Source organism: Malus sylvestris, chromosome 4 (assembly GCF_916048215.2).
Source record: "Malus sylvestris chromosome 4, drMalSylv7.2, whole genome shotgun sequence".
Taxonomy (NCBI): domain Eukaryota; kingdom Viridiplantae; phylum Streptophyta; class Magnoliopsida; order Rosales; family Rosaceae; genus Malus; species Malus sylvestris.
In genome coordinates, this window is record NC_062263.1 from 7,926,651 (window position 1) to 7,949,024 (window position 22,374).

At 38.8% G+C, this 22,374-nt stretch overlaps 1 pseudogene; it reads right to left on the reverse strand.

The window, feature by feature from the left end:
- Positions 1-5,372: 5,372 nt before the first annotated feature.
- Positions 5,373-22,374, reverse strand: part of LOC126617705 (thaumatin-like protein) — a 58,061-nt pseudogene continuing 41,059 nt past the window's right edge.

The window sequence follows — 22,374 nt, forward strand, 5'->3', positions numbered from 1 at the left end:
TAAGTTACATGGCATATATGCTTAATGTGTTTTTAAATTTTGGACTTGTTAGATACTTTTTTTGCATTTTATCCATAGATTTCATATAAGTATAATTTTGTGTAAGTGTCAATATGTATTATTTACAAGATATACAAAAAATTTACCTAAATCCGCCTAGGCGCCCACCTAGACCCCGCCTAGCCACCTAGGCGCTAGACGCTAGCCCGCCCCCCGACTAGCGCCTAGCGGTTTTTAGAACCTTGCTTCATAATACATATGTCATTCTATTTTGTAGTTTATGATAAAATTATATATATTTTAATTATAAACAGATACTTATTTACACGAAATATAATAGATTTACTTAAATCCACCTAAACCTCGCCTAGTCGCCTAAGCGCTAGGCCCCAACCCATCTCCCGACTAGCACCTATCGTCTTTTAGAACCTTGCATATATATATATATATATTGACAAAATATATGAACACATATGCAATATATATAATTGAAAGGAAAATATAAATATAGGGGATTCATGTATTATGCGGAATGTTTTCATGCTTCAAGGTCGTTTCAAATATCTTAATTTATTTTAAAACAACTCTATTGACAGAAAATAATGGAGCATTTGATTGTGTAGAAGAGCCTCTTCCACGATCCTTCAGTTCCTTAGCTTCTGGCAAGAGCGTGCTGATAATGTGTTATAGGCCTAATTTACTAAACTATAATAAGGATAGAGAGAAAGGGGGTGCAACACAGTAGAGAGAAAGAAGGAGATGTGTGTAATTGTGAGGTGTATTATCTTGCCCCATTGTGCATTTATTTATAGTAGTAAGGAAGGTAAATTCCTTACCCTAATAGGATTACAACTTTAATAGGATAATATCTAACCCTAGAGAATCTTCTAAAGATATCCCAAATATACTAGGATTTACACAATCACATTCCTAATCTAATAGGACTGCAACATTATTGTATTATTATTCTATATAAATCTAAAAAATTTAATTTTGATTTATTTTTATAGTATAATATAGGCAAAGAGTGAGATTAAAAATATCAAGCAATTTAAAAATATCAGACACATTAAAAAGAATATAATAATTAATTTACAAGTGCGAAAAATGTGAAAAAATATGCAAACCCTCATGAATAGTATTTTTAAGGGAGTTCAAAATAAACCAATATCATTTTCCTTAGTGATTAATGAAAATTGAAGGGTTTTATTGTCAAAAACATGCAAGGTTTCCTCAATCTTGAAACGCAACTCCTTTTATTATTTTGCATATCTTTAAACATTTGGTATTTTGTAGTAATGTACTAACGTTTTTTCTATATACTCTTATTTTGGGGTATGTAATACTTAAAGGACAAATGTTGTTTTTATGTTTTAAAGTAATATTTATGTGACAAACTATTATGTTTTCAAATTTTTGGGGGTCAAATTATGTTTTTCATTTTTATTATTTATTGATTTCCTTAACGGATAACGGGTTAGGTCATATTACCTGATAATATTAACGGGTCAATTTCGAGTCGGGTCAAATTATCCATTTACTTTAATAGGTGTTACACGACACGATCCATTAAGATATCGGGTATGTCACGAAAACGACACAAACACAAAAACCATGACACGAATGCCAAGTCTAAGTTTTCCTTGCAATTAGAGTCAAGCTTGATTGAGGTCTTATCAGGACTTAGAACTTGCAAACCACTATATTAAGGCTTGAACTTGACGATTCTAGCAACAACTAATTAAAAGGACACACGTGCAATGCAATATTAATTAGGGAAAACTAATGATAAGGGCTTGAAAACTTTGAATGCTAACCAAAAACTATGTAATAACTTTATTTAATGGTTAGGACAAAGCCCAATATTGAATTGGTCCAATTAAAATGGCCCAAACATTGAATTTCCAATTTTACCCTTAAATCCTTCAACACTTGGCGTGCCCAACCCCGTTTAACGTTTCTCTTTCTTTTTAGATCTCTCTGCTATTCTCTGCCTCCATAACCTCAAATCCTTCCATACTCGGCGCATCCACACTCGTACACACGCATGCAAAGTTAAAGAGAGCAAAATTACTTTAAAGACATTTATGTGATTGAAGCTTTGACTGCACATGTTGTGCACAATCGCCCATACCTGAACTTGTCACCACTAGCTATATTTGGTAACCGTCACATACAAATCCATAATTTTCCTTAAAAAAATTAATATAAAAAAAACAATTTTTGGGGGTTTTCGCCACTTGCCCCCATAAGAAGACCAGGAGGAGTAGTGGTAGAGAAAGATTTTTTTTTTCCTCACTTGCTATCAATGGTATGCTTCTGAATTTTTTTTCTTGTAAATTTCAATTCTTTCTGGGAAATTGACTTATGCTTTTTCTTTTGGGTCACTTGGGTTGAGTGGCATGAGTAATTTTGTACCTTTAATTGCTTCTTTCCCTAATCTGGGGGCTTTATTTATGATTCATACTTTTGTAGAGCTTTAAGAGAAAGTGAGTGAGTGACTGAGTGAGGAGAGAGATAGCTTTGGTATTGGAGAAGAAAGATTACTACTGCTACTAGTTGATGATTTTGCTTGATTTGGTGATGAGAAAATAATGGGTTTTGTGGTGGTTGTGGTGGAGAAGGAAGATGGGCCTCTCAATTTTGACTTTTGACCATAGAAAAAAAAGATGACATGAAGTAGGAAAATTGGGGGAGGAGGAAGGAAAAAGAGATCCCCTTTGGATCTTTATCAATTAATTCCAAATCAGAAAAGGGCTTAACAAGCATGACAATAACAAAATAATTCACACTATTTTTGAACTGAACTAAAATAATTTACATTATTTCTGAAGTGAAAAATAAACACTATTTATGAATCTATAACAAAAATTAGACATTATTTGTGAAACTGAATCAAAATACAACACATTATTTCTGGAACTACATAGAATAACCCACACTATTTCTGAAATTGAACTAAAATATCACACACTATTTCTGGAACTACAACAAAATAACCACAGACTATTTCTGAAGTTATAGCAAAATAACTCACACTATTTTTAAAACTTAACCAAAATAATCCACATTATTTTTGGAACTACAACAAAATAACCCACACTATTTTTGGAACTATAGCAAAATAACCACACTATTTCTGAAACTTAACCAAAATAATCCACACTAATTCTGGAACTACAACAAAATAAGAACACTATTTCTGAAACTTAACAAAAATAATCCACATTATTTCTTAAACTTAACCAAAATAACTCAAACTGGAATTATAGCAAAATAACCACAATATTTTTGGAATTATAGAAAAATAACCACACTATTTTTTAAACTTAACCAAAATAATCCACATTATTTCTAGAACTACAGCAAAATAACCCACACTATTTTTGAAAAAACAACAAAATAACCGCACTATTTCTGAAACTTAAGCAAAATAACCCACATTTTTTCTAAAACTAAACCAAAATAATTCATACTATTTCTGAAACCACAGCAAATAACTCACACTACTTATGACCGGTCACTAAAATGCGTCGGGGGTCGAATTCCATCTTCCTTGTAAAATCAGGCCCAATTATCTCGGAAGTGGTCCATCCACTCCTCGAGAAATTTTTCTAGGTGACGGGTACATTTACTGAGCTTGAGTTCCCCTCTAGTTAAATGATGCCACATATCAATAAAGGAGCTAGTAGGTAGAAATATTGTTAAAATATTAGTTTGGATGGTTATTGTTACTTTATTAGCCAGGATGGTAAATCACATAAGTTAAAGAAATGGGTATGATATTCATACACTTTATTTTACTTCTCACACACATTTTTAATTTTCGGCCGTCGGATCGGATGAATTGAAGAAGATCAACGGACAAAAATTATCAAGGGGTGTGTAAGAAGTAAAATGAGGTGTGTGGATAGCACACCCCTAAAGAAATATAGGTGTCATTTGTGCAATTTTTTTTTTAAATCTAATTAATTAAGACTCTACGCATAAAGGATTTAAAATTGCCCTTGGCCTAACAGTAATTTGAAAGTAAGAAATCAACAAGGATATGAGATTCGTACCTCTATGTTTTAGTTTTGCTTTGAGAATTTCTGAGTTTCTTCTGCAAATGGCAATTTTGCTTCGAGAAATTCCTAATTTGTTGTGCCAATGTATGGTTTGAATTTGAAAGTAAGAAATCAACAAGGATATGAGATTCGTACCTCTATGTTTTAGTTTTTCTTTGAGAATTTCTGAGTTTCTTCTGCAAATCGCAATTTTGCTTCGAGAAATTCCTAACTTGTTGTGCCAATGTATGGTTTGAAAATGGGAATCCAAGTTCAAATGGAATTTAATTTGAACTTTTAAGTTTTGTGAAATGGGATTTGTGATTGTGGAATTATATGATTGCAAGTGGTCTAATATCCTAATTGATAAAGTATTGAATTTTCACGCATATATTCAAAAATTTCGTTTTTCTAAATTATTATAGTAAATCACAACCTTTCTTTAATAATCATAATTTAAAAAATATAAAAAATAAAAAATAAAAAATTGCACGACTTACATGCTCTGTGCCTTGATGGTGGTGATGAAAACAGTTGTATGACTTGAATGCTCTGCCTTATGGCAGTTAAATAAATTGTACTACTCCGAAGTTTTTACCGTTTGATGAAAGAGGTTGGTGCTCCGCCTTAATGGCGGTGAGATTTATATGGTACATCTTTGTGAATTGGCTAAGGGATTGGTTTAGGCTCTGCTAGGGGTAATGATGGAAAAAAACAATTTTATTGCGGATTGGGCTTCACTTCGGCCCATGTTTTAATGTTTGTAGGGCTATTTTATGAATAGTTTTGTTTTTATGATTAAATATCAAGCCCTTTTGATTAAATAAAAATTTATGATGGTTTTTTGTTAAGAAAAAGTTGGTCCAAACTCTTTTTATTAAAACTTCCTATTAATTAACTAGGATAGTTGATATTCAAACATATAACAAAAAAGATAAGATACCTAAATCACTGATTCATTGTGCATGCTTTGTTTTAGAGCGCAGTATAATTTAAACTATAAGATGAACGATGAATATATACTTGAATCAACATATAAAAACGAGCCTAAAGATGAAATGATGTTGATTCATCAGGCTTAGATGATAAAACAAACTCTAGTTGAAGAATCTAATTGAAAAATAATGTGATATCCAAGTGGTAACTGCGATAATGTTTATATATATCTCAACAGATCTTTTTCGTAGGTTAAATGACTTGCTGAGTATCCTCCTTTGGACTTTCTTAACTAGGGAAATTGTGTAGCTAGTGTTGCTTGGATGATTAGTCCTTAAACGTCTACTTTTCCGCATAACTACATAAAAGGAAAGTATGTAAAATTATAGCTTTCTTAATTAGGGAAATTGTGAAGCTATAGTTGCTTGGATGATTAGTTATTAACTTGTTACAAGTACTTTGTTACATAATGCACACCATTACATGTGCTGCCAAAGACGTGATTTTTTTAAAGCAAAACTATAGCTTTTTATCGATGATCAAGCAATACAATACAAAACAGCCCAGATGATATCCGGTAGCTGATCAAACAAGAAGAAAATAAGAACTGAAATAAACTGATAACTTGGTCAAGTGATGTACCACGACCTTATTGCATCGTATGTCTTATTGTAAACACTAGCAGACATATATGCCTTGTAGCAAGGAAGCACATATATGCTTCAATCATGGGCAGAAGACAACCTTGTAGTTAGTTCCACCAGGACATGTAAATGTACTGGTTTGGTCATCCTTAGGATAACTATAAGCATCTGGGCACCGAGTCTTAAAAAACCTGGAGAATTCTGTAGGGCCACAATTTCCAGAATTGCAACAATATTGATCCGTCTTGAACACAGTGCAAGGGTTGTTGCACCCACCCGGAGCCCTCAGTTGGTTAGGGCACTGCCCATTAATATCAGCCGTGCACCTAATCCCCCTAGTGCACCCACCAGACGTGGGACTAAAGTCCATAGGTACATTAAACCCATCAACAAGAGAGATGTCAAAGAAATCCAAGTTGTTATATTGATTAAGGGCATATTCAGCTAGGGTGTTTGGTGGTTGACCATAGCCTTGGCATTGGAGGACACCCCCACAATCACCCGTTTGGCATTTGCCACGTCCTGCTCCATCGAAGTTGCATCCCGTCCGGCCCCAAATGCGAGCCCCTTTGGTACCGGCACTCACATCTAAGGCCCATGATTGGCCTTTGCCGAGCTGGCGGCCACCGCCTGGCACAGCAGCTGCCCATACAGTGTAGGCACAGTTGTTTTTATGTCAAATCGAGCTGCATTGGTTGATGCAAAGAAGAGAATGGCACATAGGATGGAGAAAACTAAGAGGCTTTTAAGGATGTTCATTGTGGGAGCTAAGCGATACCAAAATTTGTAGATTGGATTTTTGTATTGTTGTGTTTTGAATTCTAAGGTGGCTCATGAAGTTATATAGATTATTAGTAGTACTTATGTTCGTCATCAAATGACGTTATTAGCTCAACATTTCCGCCTAGGCCCACCGCTTCAAGTTTCCACAAGAAAAAAGTGAGAGACTTTTCCAACAGATGATAAATATCTCCAATTTTCTCTTTTTATACTATATCTTTTCAGTATTACTTTTTATTGAATAAATCAAAGAAGAAGTTATGTATAAAAATTTATAAAAAATGTGTAGGAAAAAAAAGTGAAAATTTTCTCACTAATGATGGTAATCGTTTCTATCATACTTATTATTATTAGATGAATTTTAATATTTAGATTTATATTTATCTATTACATAAATTTCGAAATTTAAATTCATATAATCGTAGAATTGTGATTATCACCATCACTTGAGGGCAGTGCAAAAAATATTTCTTTTGTTTTGGTAAACTAAATCAGTGAAACACGAGTACTTGATTGTGCAATAGTTGCTTAGATGAAAATGCTACTACAGTAATGAGGAATCACTAGAAACAGATTTTTCTAAAATCATAGCGTAAAATGTAGCCAAACCTACCCAGTTTGTAAACAGTTGGAATATATACGCCTATTCTTTACAGATTACAGAGAATTTAATTAAATTATTATTTATAGGGTTCTAAGTTCAAATTATTAGTTTGAATTACAATATTTTTATATGAAGGTGATTGGGAATCAGCTTTTCCGAGTTGTTGAAGATGGTACTGATCATGGAAGAAAATGCCGATAATATCGGCGAAATATCGCCGATATTATCGGTTTTTCGGGGTATGGATATTCTAAGTGGTATCCGGGTGGTTTTCGGCCAAATATCGCGATAATATCGCTAATATCGATAATATCGCGATATTAGCGATATTATCGCGATATTAGCCATAATATCGTCGAGGATCCTCCGTCGTCGTCGTCGCAACGACAGCCGAAGAAGAAATGGGGGGGGGAGAACCGAAGAAGAAACAAGGAGAAGTCGGCTTCCGGAGGCAGAACGTCGACGAGGGCTTTCGGAGGCAGAACGTCGGCTTTAGATTCTTGAGGCGGCTGTACAGATCGTCCTCGTCGGAGGCCTGGATCTGTTCGGTGTAGCCCTGGAGGTCGGATCAGATGGAGGGGATCGATGCCGGTGGCTCCGGCGAGGGCTTCGTGTCTTCGTGTGTGTGTGTGGTCTGTGTGGTCTGCGTGTGTCGTCGGAGAGGGAGAGGGTATGGATGTTGCTCACAGGTAGAGAGGGAGAGGGTGAGGGCGACTTGAGGGAGAGAGAGCTCGGGGAGCTTCGAAGAGCAGAAGAGGGAGTGAAAGGAGAAAGGAAGAGAGATGAGAGAGGGAGTACGGGAGAAAGGGGGCGTGGGTCCTTAGGCTCAAGAATTAAGACCCAAAAACTATTTTTAATTAGGAGTGGGGTGTGACATCACGTGTAGACTTGTTTTTATTAATACATTATGAACGTTGTAACTTGTTTGTATTAATACATTACGAACGACACTTAAATTTTTTACTATATAAAAGGATTTTGTTGTCTACATATTGTATTAATTCATTATATATAAATGATTATGGTGTGTTTAAATTTCTTTTATTAATTACTACATATTTTCTACACTCACAATGTTTGCCAGCTCGCTATATAATTAACTTGATAATGTTAAATCCATCATGCAATGCATTTCCTTTCAATTTTTTGTGATAAACTAATAGATAATTGACTAAATAAACATCCTGCAAAGTTTCAATAAAAATTTCCAAGTTTTTCTTACAATTTCCGTAGTTTCCATGTAATTTTTATCGATATCGATATTATCCCGATATTTCCATCGATATTTCTGTGATTTCGGATTACCGATATTTCCGATATTACCGATATTTAATACCTTGGTACTGATTAGAATTGGTGGTTTCTTAACTTTCAGCCATCGCTGAGAATCCAATCACCCTCTTCTTAATTAGTCATAGACTTGGAGTAATGGGGTTTAGTTATAAATTACTAGGCATACAACATTAAGTGGTGCGGATCTCTCGATTAGCGAGCTCCGGCGATAGAGGTCTGGAGTGGATCTACTTCCACCTAGGCAGACAACATTGGTGATGGTTACTACCACGTACCACGATGGATAGCCACATAAAAGTCTCAACGAGCAGAAATTAACTCTAAGCATCAGGCTAGCCACACAATATTATTTCACTTCACGTGGATACAGATTTGATCTACTCTACCATTATTGCCAGACCTTATAATACTACCAAGTCAAGCCTAATTTGGTCCAAAGTGATATATCAATGCCATAGGAAAAAGTTTGTCAACAGAAGTTTGGCAAATAGCCTAATCAAATGGTATAATTCTATGGTAGATGCTTTGGCATTAGCCTAATCAAAGGGTAAAATCTATGGTAGAAGAAGATGATTGATAGTTGTGGAGTCAAAAATAATTAATAGACGACAAGTGGATTTTTTGGTTAAAAGGTTAAAATTACCCTCGATGCACACCAAAATTCTTACGCACGAGCAGTGGACAATAATCTCTTGATCAAGTCAAAAGTGTTCAAATAGGTATTTATTTATAACCTATTTCATCCATCTCTCATCCTATCTTCTCCACAAGGTAACCCCTAAATCATTCATTTTTTATTATATTAATTAGCTAATTAATTGATTAATTATTCAATTAATTTGCTAATTAAACACAAATCATGAACTTGACCCATAAATCCATCCAAGTGGCCGGTCCATCTCCTCCCAAGGTCGCCAGCCACACCCCTATATAAACTCCCTCATTCTCTCCAAAACTCAATTCCAATTCTCTTGCTAAATTCTCCAAACATTTTCCCCTCAAAATTCTAACTTTGGCATCAGAGGTTCTTCGACCAAAGCGCACCCCCCCCCCAAATTCATCGTGGGTGCGTGAGGCTCTTGGCCTTGACCTAAGGTGTTATTTGTTTTGTAGGTGCACTTTTGTCCAAGAACAATGAGGAAGAAATTTGTATCCACAATAGTGTTTTTGTTGTAAACATTCCTAGTTTAAGTATGATTGTGTAAATCCTAGATAAGATTTGATTCTAGTTATCCTTTCCTATTACAACTTGTATTACTTGGAGGAGAAGGAATATCTTCTCCCCCTTTACTACTATAAATAAAGGCACAATGTAGGAGGGATAACAACACACACATTCCCCTACAATTCTACAAACACACATCTCTCTCCTCTCTCTCTCTGCCGCCGAGCATAGAAGTGGAGCCAACAGCCGAGGTGTCACAGGTTAGTATAACTCCAAACTGGCAAGATTCCATTATAGACTACTTGGTCAATGGCATACTCCCCATGGAAAGATTGGAGTCTAGATAGCTTCAAATAAAGGCAGCACGCTACTACATGTGGAACGACATTCTCATCCGAAGATCCTACGTTGGACCACATCTCCGGTGCCTAGCGCCTCCCGACGACCTAAAGGCTCTAAACTCAAGTTTGTGGAAATTACTCCAAAGGCCAATCATTAGCACAGAAGGCCCTAAACGTAAGCTACTACTGGCCTGCCATGCACCAAGACGCTAAGGAGTTAGTACAAAAATACGACCGCTGCCAATGCTACAAGTCTGTACCAGCACTGTCTGCCAGTAAATTATACCAGCAGACGAGTCTTTGGCCATGCATGCAGTGGGCAATCGACTTGGTATAGCCAATGCCACCTGCTACTGGGGGCAAAGGCATGACGATAGTGACAACCGATTACTTCACCAAATGGGTAGAAGCAGAACATATGACTACCATGACATAGACGGACGTAGAGAATTTCATATGAAGGAACATCATTTTTCGATTTTCCATCCCTCAATTCATCATCACAGACAACACCTAGCAATTTGTGGGCAAAGATTTAGTGAAGTTCTTCCAAAAATATGGCATTAAGCAGCACATGTCCACACCAAGATATCCTCAAGGCAATAGGTGGACAGAAGCATCCAACAAGATGATTCTCGACTGCCTCACCAATAAGAAGGGAAAATGGCCAGACAAACTCCTCGGATGTCTATGGGCATATCGCACCACCAAAAGACAACCAACTAGTGAGACTCTTTTCTTTTTAGCATTTGGCTTAGAAGTAATCATTCATCCCAATGTCATTGTGCCAAGTATCAACACTCTACTGCCAAGCATTAAGCAGAACAATAAGGAGATGGCCACAAGCTCAGATCTGGCAGAGGAGAAGCGCGAGCAGACTATCACCGGCATCGCAGCCTACCAGCAGCAGTTCATCTCCAACCACAACAAAAGGCCAAGATCTGGCAGTTCCAGCCCGGACATCTAGTCCTAAGAAAAGCCTACATCATTGCCAACAGAGAAGGCTCCAAAAAGATAGATCACATTTGGGAAGGTCCATACAAGATCAGCATAATATGCAGCAATAGTAGCTACATCTCTGCCACCATGAACGGCAAAAAGATCAAAAGTAGTGGAACGCCTACAATCTGAAGAAGTACCATACGTGACCTCCCACTACATCAAAGCCGGAAGACTCAAGCAGCTCGATGGGCACTACCTCGCAAATCGATGACTATCCAGTTATTATGCAGTTCCTACCTTACAGCTAAGTTCTATTTCGTTTCACTTGTTTTTCAATGAGGAATTTAGAAGCGGTTTACAATTGGCTCGGTTGCATGCTTACAACAACTGATCACTCCTGCACTTCAAAAGAAGACCATGCCCTTCTTAGAGACTTATCGCAGGAATTATGCTCCCCGAGTGACCAATCATGCTCTCCAGTGCGATAGGGTAAACCAATTACCCTACCCCCATCTGGGTCTGCTCTCCAGTGCGAGAAGATAAACTAATTGCTCTCTAGTGCGAGAGGGCCCGACACCCACATGGGCCTCTCTCCAAGGCAAGATGATAAACTTACACTCTGAATATCCAAACATGGATGAGTCGGGCTGCCCTAGTATAATTAGGTGCATGATAGCTTGCACCGGGATTCCTAGAAGTAGCCATAATGGTATTTTTCAAGGCTTAGCTAGCTGAAGGATTTTGGGTTTCTTGGCCTAATCCATGGGGAACCGGGTATTAAAGACAGAGGAGGCACATTACACAGAACACCCTATGGACGGCTGCCCTATAACCCTAAAGCTGCTACTGAGTACACTAAGGTAGCCTACGGATTCCGAAAGACCGCCCACGACTTGCCCTTTGAGCAGTAAAGCCGCGCTAGACTTATACAACCGCACATTATTGTGAAAGGTTAAAAAAGCTAGTGTGCATATACGAAGCTTTATCCAATGTCAACATGCTACATAGTCGATAAGCTTCATTTCTGCTAAGCGCGAAACGACCTATACCAAGTCCTAAAGTGTTGTGATACTTACTACGCAACTTACGAAATTGGAGGCCAAGGTTAACAGCCTAATGGTCACGTGGACTTGTCTATTTCTGTAAGTATGGGGTCCGGCTGCCGACCCTATGGCTAACAACTTTGCAAAAGTTCTACACTAACACATACGGCTGCATAGGCTACGCGACTATCTACTTATAGAAAAGCAGCACGCCTGCCACTGGTCTATAAAGTCTAAGGTTAAGGCATGAACTAAAGAAGCGACGATGAAGAAAAGCGAAAGAAGCAAGTTTATTAAATTTTCTAGCAAAATTGATAAACGACTAGCAAAGGCCAAAAAAGTTCAAGCAAAACAAGAGTAACAGGGAAAACAAAGAAAATCCTAAAGGCTACCTAGAAGACTACCTTTCAACAGCTTGGACATCCCACGACTACTCGGCCGCTACACCTTCAGCAGCCGCAACGCTCCCAATAGTGGCATCATCCGGCGCTTCACCACCAGCTGCTCCAGCTTGGGCATCAACCTCTCCGACTACTTTACTAATAGAGGCCTCAAAAGTAAAGGTAAGTAAGTCTTCCTGAGAAATAGAGAAGGTCTCGAAACCTCGAGCCCAACCTTCCCACCCTTCAACTACTCGTTCTCCTTGAGCAAACCAACACAGACGTGCTGCAGCTCATCCACTTTCTTCTTCAGTCTTTCGTTGATCTTCAATACACCTTAAAGTTCCAACACTTAGGGTTCAAGCCTATCGACGAATCTCTTGAAGTGGCTCACTTGATTATAAGCAACAATCAACTCTTCATCATTTGCATAAACAATGAAACGAAGCTCAAAAACTACAAACTCAAGATCTTGAATTTGAGAAGAATAAGCTTGGGCTGCCACAACCTTTGCCACCTTCTTGGCAGCCTTGGTATCTTCTTGGTCAAGAAGCATAGACTCGGCTGTCAGAATTGCCATTTTCTGCATCATTGCAATTAAAGTAGTATTCCTATACTCAATCGTATGCTTCGCAAAGGAACTTAGGAAAACAATCCTTCTAACACCATCGATAAAATTGGCATAAGTGTCAATGTCTTCAAGCAGATCTGGTTTCAAAAGTGCACAGATCTCAACAGCTTCCCCAGAAGTAGGCTTAGTGGATTTCTCACAACTGCCCACGCGAGCAATCACCTCCTTCCTAGTAGGCCAATCAGTCTCAACAGCAAAGGAAGTGGATCTTGGCGCCATTTTAGCAACAAAGTCCGCCTTATTGCTTTTCATAATAGCAAGCATCTCCAAATGTGAATTGGACTTAGCTCCCAATGGACGTCTTGGTACAGACTTCGTCACTGGGGGCATAATAGGACCTTTACGATGAGCAATCCTATCAGCAATCGTACTAGCCATTCTCGACATGGCAAGCGCCACATGCTTAGATCTAGGAGCCTCATTTTTCTTCCCATTTGAATAAGTCATGTCAATCCCTCATCATATATTCTCCACAAGGCAACCCCTATATCATTCCTTTTTTATTATATTAATTAGCTAATTAATTGATTAATTATTCAATCAATTTGCTAATTAAACACAAATCACGAACTTGACCCATAAATCCATCCAAGTGGCTGGTCCATCTCCTCCCAAGGTGGCCGACCACACCCCTATATAAACACCCTCATTCTTTCCAAAACTCAATTCCAATTCTCTTGCTAAATTCTCCAAACATTTTCCCCTCAAAATTCTAACTTTGGCATCAGAGGTTCTTCGACCAAAGCGCACCCCCCCCCAAATTCATCGTGGGTGCGTGAGGCTCTTGGCCTTGACCTAAGGTGTTATTTGTTTTGTAGGTGCACTTTTGTCCAAGAACAATGAGGAAGAAATTTGTATCCACAATAGTGTTTTTGTTGTAAACATTCCTAGTTTAAGTATGATTGTGTAAATCCTAGATAAGATTTGATTCTAGTTATCCTTTCCTATTACAACTTGTATTACTTGGAGGAGAAGGAATATCTTCTCCCCCTTTACTACTATAAATAAAGGCACAATGTAGGAGGGATAACAACACACACATTCCCCTACAATTCTACAAACACACATCTCTCTCCTCTCTCTCTCTGCCGCCGGCCCTAGTCCCTCTGTCAGATAAAATAGACCACAACACGTTATCAGCACGCTCCTACCGCTGCGCTTAGGAATCTGACGTTGGAGATTTTTTCTGCATCAAACCAGTTCATCCATATCATCACGCAATCAGGTTCTTTCCAAACAACGGCTTTTAACTCGATATTTTGCAAGCCCTGATAGCATGAACATTCACCATGATGCATGACCCAACTTTACGTTTAACGTATTTTAGATTCTACATAAATTGTGTATGCTTCATAATCAAAATTGCTACAATTATGTGAATTTGATATTTGTCATGAATTGAATCCTACATATGTACATGCATTGAAACTATTATTTGCATATGCATCAACGTAAATATGTGATTCATTAAAATTATACATGCATATAATATAATTGAATTAAAAAAATAAAAAAGAAAAAATAAAAAAAATTTAGGGCTGCACACAGCAGCCCATTCCCCTCTTCTCACCCCGTGGGCCTGTAATCCCACCCGAGGGTTCTTGGCCTATATTTTTAGGCCCCGAGATTTTATTATTTAATTTTTTTTTAAATAATATGGGTTTTTATATTTTCACCCACACTTTAATTTGGCCCCGAAGACCAAAAATAAATTAATTCACTTATCATTATACAATATTTCTGCATATATTCTTTGCATATTTGTTTGCATATATATTTGTGTTTGCCTGCAGGAATATATGAACCTGAAGTTCATAATTACTTTGAAACCCGAAGTTTCTTCTAAACATGCCTTGTTTGAAAACCCGAAGTTTTCATTTAAATATATCACCCATGAAAACCCGAAGTTTTTCATGCAAAATTAAACCAATACATGTCTATTAGAACCTGTATGTTCTACTCCTATGTGAATGGATTGATTTTTCTCCATTACACTAACCACATCTTGTCCATCTATTTTGATAGGACCATGTCGAATTTGAACAAACTCGACTTCACCGCTTTGGAGGTTTCTGGAAGGAACTACCTCAAGTGGGTTCAAGATGTGAAGCTCCACCTCACTGCAAAGAACTTGCGTCCTGCTATTGAAGAAGCAACAGATAAACCTGTTGGCGAAGCTGAAAAAGCCACTGCTATGATCTTCATCCGAAGACATATCCATGACGCTCTACAAACTGAGTACCTTGCTGAGGAGGATCCACGTGCATTATGGGTCGCTTTGGCTGATCGTTTCGATCACCAAAAGGACATATTCTTGCCTGAAGCAAGACACGACTGGCAGCACTTGCGCTTCCAAGACTTTAAGTCTGTGAATGAATATAATTCTGAAGTTTGTCGAATCCGATCACTTCTCAAGTTTTGCAATGAAACTTTGACTGAAGAGGATCTCCTGGAGAAGACCTACTCGACCTTCTCTGCTTATAATATTGTCCTGCAGCAACAATATAGAGCTCAGAAGTTCACTAAGTTCTCGGATTTGATCTCTGTTTTACTTCTTGCTGAAAAGCAGAACCAGCTGTTGATGAAGAATCATCAAGCTCGACCTACTGGGGCTACTACTGTGCCTGAAGCACATTATAGCACTAATCAGCACCCAAAACGCCAAAAGAGGCGTGGTAAGGGCGGCCAGAAGCCATCCCACCAAGGTCAACAGAGCCAAGGCCCATCCAAGGGAGGAAACAAAACCCAGAAGCGCCCAAACCTCGCTCCCAAGGCCCCGAACTTCAAGAATAATGGCAAAGCACCTGCCACAATGAATGACGATATGTGCTATAGTTGTGGTTCCAAGGACCATTGGTCCCGTATTTTCCGTGCTCCCAAGAAGGTTGTGGATGCATATCATTCTCGTCGTACGAAGTTTGAATCAAACTTCCTGCAAGTGGACGAACCGGAGACTACAAAGATGGAGGTTTCTGACTTTCAGGAGGATACCACTCCTATGGAAGATTAGAATCTTAGACATAGACTTATTTTTCAGTTGAAAAAATACAATTGGGGCCGAATTCCACCTAGTGGCCGAACCCCACCTTGTTTTTGGTTGATTTTAAACAATTTTCCTTTATGTTTTGGATTATTAGTTGGCGATTTATTTTGGATATTAAGTTTTTAATCCTTGAATAAATGAAATTATTTTGAATTGATACTTGTTTTTATAAACTTTTATGCATGTGACCGATTCAAATTAATTTTCATTCTAGGTATGACTAGTGGGAAAGTTAGTTGTCTGGCAGATAGTGCAACCACGCATACTGTTTTGCGTGAACGAAACTATTTCACTAACTTCGTACCTAAGAATGCACCTCTGACAACCCTCTCAGGCCCATCCAACCTGATCGAAGGATACGGTAAGGCACGTATAATGTTGTCCAATGGTACAATCTTGATCATTGCTGAGGCACTCTATTCTCCACGTTCCGGAAGAACGTTACTAAGTTTCAAGGACATTAGAGATAACAATTACCACGCTGAAACCCACGTAGAAAACGGAGTTGAATTTCTGTGCGTAACTTCCTACGAATATGGCCAGAAGCGTATTCTAGAGAAGATGGAGCGTAACCCGAGTGGTCTGTATACTACGACCATACGCCCCATAGAATGCCACTATGTGGTCGGCCCTACCACAGGGACCGCGCACGAAATTACACTTTGGCATGATCGTTTCGAACATCCTGGACGAATAGCGATGCGCCGTATCCTCAAAACTTCACACGGGCATCCACTAACCCGAAGCTTAGGTTCGATCCATGAAATTGCATGTCAAACATGTTCTATGGGAAAGCTTATTACTAAGCCTTCTTATGACAAGATTCGTTCGAATCCTCCCATTTTTCTACAACGGATTCAGGGGGACATTTGTGGACCGATTCAACCTCCCTGCGGACCATTTAGATATTTTATGGTTTTGGTTGACGCTTCTACACGTTGGTCACACGTGTGCTTGTTGTCCACAAGGAACGCTGCATTCTCCAAACTGTTGGCTCAGGTTATCAAGCTCAGGGCTCACCACCCTGATTATCCGATCAAATCTATTCGATTGGATAATGCTGGAGAATTCACATCTAAAACTTTTGATGACTATTGCATGTCGGTTGGGGTTGAAGTTGAACATCCTGTACCCCATGTTCACACCCAGAACGGCCTGGCAGAGGCTTTCATTAAGCGTTTACAAATGATTGCTCGATCGTTGGTCATACGTACCAAGCTCCCGATCGCTGCTTAGGGCCATGCAATATTGCACGCAGCAAAGTTGGTCCGCCTGAGGCCTGTTGCGACACAACCATTTAGTGCCCTTCAGTTGGTCACCGGATGCGAACCCGACATATCGCATCTGCGCGTTTTTGGTTGTGCGGTCTATGTGCCGATCTCGCCGCCCTTACGTACAAAAATGGGGCCTCAGCGAAGGATGGGAATCTATGTCGGATATGATTCTCCTTCGATTATTCGTTACTTAGAACCTTTGACAGGCGATCTGTTTACCGCTCGTTTCGCGGATTGTCACTTCTATGAGACAGTCTTCCCGTCGTTAGGGGGAGATAAGAACGTCAACGTTCCTAATGAACGACGCGAATTATCGTGGACGACTCCCACTTTGTCTCATTTAGATCCCCGCACCGCTCAGTCTGAAGCTGAAGTGCAGCGTATATTAGATCTCCAGAGCATAGCTCAGAGCATGCCAGATGCTTTCACCTATCTAGCGCGCGTGACAAGATCACATATTCCAGCTGCGAATACGCCTGCAAAGATGGATGTACCAAATGTACGACGGACTACCCTCCTGGAAGCCCGGGACGCCAATTCTGGTGATCCACGTACATTAGCGGCTAGCCAATCATCTGCCCCTACACAAAAGCGTGGCAGACCCCTTGGTTCAAAGGATTCACACCCCCGGAAGAGGAAAACCACGACACAAGGTCCTGAAGAGCCTACCGTGAATCCGACTATCGCTTACTCATTTTACCCAACTCATGAGGAAATTCTAGATTATGGAAGCGTCCTTGAAGAGACGAATCCTCCTCCCGAGAATCGTGAGATTTCGGTCTATTATGCTAGCTTAGATGATGTGTGGCGTAGAAATGAGATGATTGTCGACGATGCATTAGCATTTGCAAGTAGCTACTGAGATCATGTTGAGCGATGACATTGAACCGCGTTCCGTTGATGAATGTCGACGTAGAGCTGATTGGTCAAACTGGAAACAAGCAATCTAAGTCGAACTTGATTCACTTGCGAAACGTAAGGTGTTTGGACCTGTAGTTCCTACTCCTCCACATGTGAAGCCCGTTGGCTACAAGTGGGTTTTCGTTCGGAAGCATAATGAGAAGAACGAAATTGTGCGTTTCAAAGCTCGTCTTGTAGCACAAGGTTTCTCACAACGCCCCGGGATTGACTATGACGAAACTTACTCACCCGTTATGGATGTGATTACTTTTCGATACCTTATCAGTTTGGTAGTTTCCAAAAAACTGGATATGCAGCTGATGGACGTAGTAACCGCGTATCTCTATGGGGATCTTGATACGGAAATTTATATGAAAGTTCCCGAAGGACTTACATTGACTGGTTCAAATATTTCCAAACCCCGGAACACGCTCTCAATTCGGCTGAGGCGTTCACTATACGGTTTGAAACAATCCGGAAGAATGTGGTATAACCGTTTAAGTGAGTATTTGACTAGTCAGGGATATGTGAATAACGAACTATGCCCTTGTGTGTTCATTAAGAAGTCACATTCCGGATTTGCGATTGTTGCAGTATATGTCGATGACATGAATCTCATCGGAACTCCTGAAGAGCTCGCGAGAACTGCTTCACACCTGAAGTCGGAATTTGAGATGAAATATCTAGGTAAGACTCAATACTGTCTCGGTCTCGAGATAGAGCATTGTTCGGATGGAATCCTAGTACATCAATCGAACTACACCCAGAAGGTGTTGCGCCGTTTTAATAAGGATAAAGCGAAGTCTTCGAGTACTCCTATGGTCGTTCGTACGCTAGATGCAAAGCGAGATCCCTTCCGTCCGAAGGAGGATGATGAAGAGATTTTGGAGCCTGAAGTTCCTTATGTAAGTGCGATAGGCGCTTTATTGTACTTAGCTCAATGCACTAGACCCGACATCTCCTTCGCTGTTAATCTTTTGGCAAGATACAGCAATGCACCAACACGCAGACATTGGACTGGCGTGAAAGACATCTTCCGTTACCTTAAGGGTACTACGGATTTGGGCTTATTCTATCCCTACGAATCCTCGAGTGATGCCGCACCCTATGCTCATCGGGTTGATTCTCGCCTTGTTGGTTATGCCGACGCTGGATACTTATCTGATCCGCACAAGGCGCGTTCTCAAACGGGTTATGTCTTTACCGTTGGAGGCACCGCAATATCTTGGAGGTTAACTAAACAGACCTTAGTTGCCACTTCGTCTAACCATGCTGAAATTCTCGCCTTACATGAAGCAACTCGGGAATGCTTTTGGTTGAGAGCAGTAGTGGGCCATATTCGAAGCTCCTGTGATCTTCATCCCGCCGTTAATGCCCTGACGACGATTTTTGAAGACAACGCAGCTTGCATCGAACAGCTCAAGAAGGGTTACATCAAAGGAGACAACACCAAGCATATTGCGCCGAAGTTCTTCTTTACACATCAACAACAAGAGCATCAGAAGATTGAAGTCACGCAAATCCGATCACAAGACAATCTGGCCGACCTCTTCACCAAATCACTACCGAAGGCGACGTTTCAGAAGCTTGTTCATGGAATTGGTATGCGTAAACTTTCTGAGTTGTAACTTTGCTATTTCTCTTTGGAATTATGTCAAACTCAGGGGGAGTATCTTCTGGATACTTGCTTGATCTTAATGTACTCTTTTTCCCTACGATTAGGAGCATTTTTCCCACTGGGTTTTTGCTACCTAACTAGGTTTTAACGAGGCACCCACCTTGGGCTGGTCATATCCCTGATGACGTCCTGTAGACGTTTGTTTTGACTTTGCATTTCTCACGCATTTTTCCTTAGACTATGGATTTTGTCCCTATTTGGGTTTTTGCCATAGCCTTAGGGTTTTTAGTGAGACTTACTACTTATGCAAGTTCCTACCTTATTGAGAATAAGCGTTGTTCCTTGGAATCAATGCCGACGAGTCGACTTCCTCAACTTCTGCATGATGCTGAATCTACCTTGAGTATTTACCCACTCAAGGGGGAGTGTTGTAAACATTCCTAGTTTAAGTATGATTGTGTAAATCCTAGATAAGATTTGATTCTAGTTATCCTTTCCTATTACAACTTGTATTACTTGGAGGAGAAGGAATATCTTCTCCCCCTTTACTACTATAAATAAAGGCACAATGTAGGAGGGATAACAACACACACATTCCCCTACAATTCCACAAACACACATCTCTCTCCTCTCTCTCTCTGCCGCCGGCCCTAGTCCCTCTGTCAGATAAAATAGACCACAACAGTTTTTGGTTTTTAGCAAAGATTAAGATTTGTGTGGGTGGAGATATTTCTATTTTTTTTTTGTTTTTTCACATAATTCAAAATTAAAATGGAAGAGGAAGATAGGGTTTGTGTGGGTGTACACATACCCCTCTTTAGTTCTTACCAAAATTATGGTTTGAGCAGGTCTAGATAATTTTAATTAGGAATGTTTTTTGAAATGTCATATGAACTTGTACGCATTTTTTAATTTTTCGTATAAGCTAAAATTTTAAGCAATTTGTCATGCCAACATTTTGAAATTATTAATTTGTCATCTCTCCTTAATTTGTCAAGCCAAAATTTTAAGCTAAACTTCCTTTTCATTTTTTTTCTCTATTTTCTTTTGGGGGCTTCACGGGTCAACGAATCTTGGGCTCCGTGGCGCGTTTCATGGCTTCAACAGTGTGGCGGATTCTCAGGCTTCGTGAGCAGTAATGTGACTACATGTCGAGGTCGTGGTGCGGGTATGGCAGAGCAGCAACGGTGCAGTGGCGGTGCAGATTGGGCAAGCGTCCTCTCAAACTAGTCTTTGTCTACTAGCGCAAAGAACGACGGAAATCAAGGCAGTAATGGCATTGCAGAATGGTCCCAAAAAGTGAAATGTGAATTTTAACATCACCAAGTGAAAGGACGAGCTGATGTCGAGTGTAAAGAATCAAAGATTGTGAATACCATATACAAGTCCAATTCAACCCTTGGTTTCTTTTATTTTATTTTATTTTATTTTAATAATTGAGTTATTTGCATGAATAAACCGTCGTGAGTTAATTGCAGAATGATCCCAGAAAAAAATTGAAAAAGGCTGCTGCCGGACTACGATCAATATTTACTGCCCAACTATCGCAAGAATTCTAGCGACCCGAAGCTTATGACAAAGGAAAGGGGAAGAGAAGATTAGTATTACTAGAGGGCAAGTAGGACTTTTTACATTGGTTTTTAGTTAGAATTATAAGAAATTAAAATTTTGGCTAAAATTCAATTCGTGGTTTTAAAATTGGTTATTTTTCAAACTTTCCCTAATATAAGTCATGTGCATTGGTTTTTAGTTAGAATTATAAGAAATTAAAATTTTGGCTAAAATTCAATTCGTGGTTTTAAAATTGGTTATTTTTCAAACTTTCCCTAATATAAGTCATGTGCCTAGCACATGACTTGTGTTTAGGGTTATTTCGGTCATTTTAATACTTTACTTCCTTTTTGTTAAGTTACTTATGAATATTCCAAATATGTAGTGATTGATACACAAGTGAGAGTTTGCATTTTAGCATGTCACGAAGACATAATTTCATACAGGCTCTATAAATGAGAAATAAGTTGACGTTTTGTGCCATAAATTGAGTTGTAAACGCATATGCGCTAAAGAAAATTAAAAAATTTAAATGTTTGTAGTAAAGAAAAGTAAAAACCTTGTGAAAAGATGTTAAAATGACCTAAATAACCCCGAACACAAGTCATATGAGAGGCACATGACTTTTATTGGATGGAAAACTTAACGGAGTTAGGGTGAGATAACAAATTAATAATTTTGTAAAGTTGGTGTGACAAATTGCTTAAAATTTTAGTTTATATGACAAATTGAAAAATATGAACAAGTTCATATGACATTTAAAAAAAAATCCCTTTTAATTAGTATCGAACTTGTCGTCCACGAGATTCGAATTTAAGACTTTTCACTTATAAAGAAACAACCATTAAACTGTAGTATTAAGTGACAAAATTCTTTTTCTTTAGTGTGTTATATATAAACAAACTCATTTCGTGGATATACTAGGGTAATATTGCTCTTTGCCCCATGAGCTTTCGACAAATAGTCATCAAGTCATTTCATCATATGGAAAACTAAAATGAAAAAAAAAAGAACTACCAACATAAAGACCAAACTCACACAACATACGCACAACACTGCATTGTACACAAAGCCCTCATATTTTCATTACACTCAAAACTATTGCATACATAAAACCTTTAATTAGTACATATTAGCCAATTCCATGTTTCATGAGATCGAGGAAAGAAATAATTTCAAGGGT